This window comes from Schistocerca serialis, chromosome 7 (genome assembly GCF_023864345.2).
Source record: "Schistocerca serialis cubense isolate TAMUIC-IGC-003099 chromosome 7, iqSchSeri2.2, whole genome shotgun sequence".
NCBI classification, from domain to species: domain Eukaryota; kingdom Metazoa; phylum Arthropoda; class Insecta; order Orthoptera; family Acrididae; genus Schistocerca; species Schistocerca serialis.
The window spans coordinates 192,628,708-192,630,390 of record NC_064644.1 but is presented as its reverse complement, the minus strand read 5'-3'; the positions used below and the strand labels follow the sequence as shown (position 1 = coordinate 192,630,390).

At 45.1% G+C, this 1,683-nt stretch overlaps 1 non-coding gene across 1 annotated transcript; it reads right to left on the bottom strand.

The window, feature by feature from the left end:
- Nucleotides 1-969: 969 nt before the first annotated feature.
- On the bottom strand, nucleotides 970-1,044 carry Trnas-uga (transfer RNA serine (anticodon UGA)). Its single transcript has one exon. It is a non-coding gene; the product is annotated as a tRNA-Ser (tRNA).
- Nucleotides 1,045-1,683: the final 639 nt, after the last annotated feature.

Below are 1,683 nucleotides of genomic sequence, written 5' to 3'. Positions count from 1 at the left end.
TTGACACACTGATAATGCCTTTCCCAGAAGCTGTCCATAGTTCTCTGTGCCATTTCCGGTAGAATGGTGATTGGCTCCTTAAGCACTTGCAGGGTTGTGGGGCAATGTTTGTACACCTCATTCTCTTAGTAGCCCCAAAGAAAATAATCACAAGGTGATGGATCAGGTGACCTTGGGGCCCAGACAATTTTTCTTCAGTAAAAAAGAAAATATCCTGAAAACAGCTCTCTTAAAATTTCTGGGAAATGCCAAGAAGTGTGAACTGTGGCTCCGTCTTGTTGGGATCTTCAAGCTCCCCAACAAACTAGTTTAACTTAGGTCAGAGGACAGTCACCATCATGTGAAAGTGGCAATTTGAATTAACTATTTCCATTACAGCATCTTCTTCAATACAATATGGACCCAATACCAAACTCAGCAAAGGTGCACCAAACAGTTACACAACGGCTATGAAGTGGTCCTACATGAAATTCCTGAGGGTTTTCTGCTGCACAGTAGCAGATATTTTCAGGGGATGGTTTGAAGAATTTCCTCACACACAGCTACGCCATTTTCAGACTCTCTCTTGCTTAATTCTTTGGTAACCATCATTTTGTATGGATGCATATGAAAATCTTTATGTAAGATTCTTCTTACACTCCTATCGGAGATCCCTAGGCAGCTGCTTGTTTAAGTACTGAATGATTTGCATATTTCTGGACAGATGCTCTCAAACATGCTACATTTTCCACATTACTGCAGTCCAAGGCCAGCCAGTAGACTCCAAACTTGAATAGTTTTTCTATCATGAACAGAATCATGTCAGCCAAGTTTGAACCAAATGCGAAATGCTTTGCTGAGTAATAATCACTAAACTACCATTACGAATATACTGCTGCGCAACAAACGCACAATGCTCACCTAGCCATGCCATTGCGCCTACTGAAAATGGCACGTACACTATGAAACTTGCTGGCAGACTAAAACTGTGTGCCGGACCGAGACTCGAACTCGGGACCTTTGCCTTTCACGGGCAAGTGCTCTACCAACTGAGCTACCCAAGCATGACTCACGCCCTGTCCTCACAGCTTTACTTCTGCCAGTACCTCGCCTCCTACCTTCCAAACTTAACAGAAGCTCTCCTGCGAACCTTGCAGAACTAGCACTCCTGAAAGAAAGGATATAGTGAAGACATGGCTTAGCCACAGCCTGGGGAATGTTTCCAGAATGAGAAACTTCCTGGCAGATTAAAACTGTGTGCCGGACCAAGACTCGAACTCGGGACCTTAGCCTTTCACGGGCAAGTGCTCTACCAACTGAGCTTCCCAAGCACGACTCACGCCCCGTCCTCACAGCTTTACTTCTGCCAGAGCTTCTGTTAAGTTTGGAAGTTAGGAGGCGAGGTTATGGCAGAAGTAAAGCTGTGAGGACGGGGAGTGAGTCGTGCTTGGGTAACTCAGTTGGTAGAGCACTTGCCCACGAAAGGCAAAGGTCCAGAGTTCGAGTCTCGGTCCGGCACACAGTTTTAATCTGCCAGGAAGTTTCCAGAGTGAAAATCTCATTCTGGTGACGTACACTATTGTTGATCAATATCCCCTCCACATCAGTATCTCCACCACTGTTCGTACAGAGGCCTCTCCAAGTACGGGAGATCTTTTTGATGGACGCTTTATATTAATTCCAATGGAATTAACATAGTCAGGG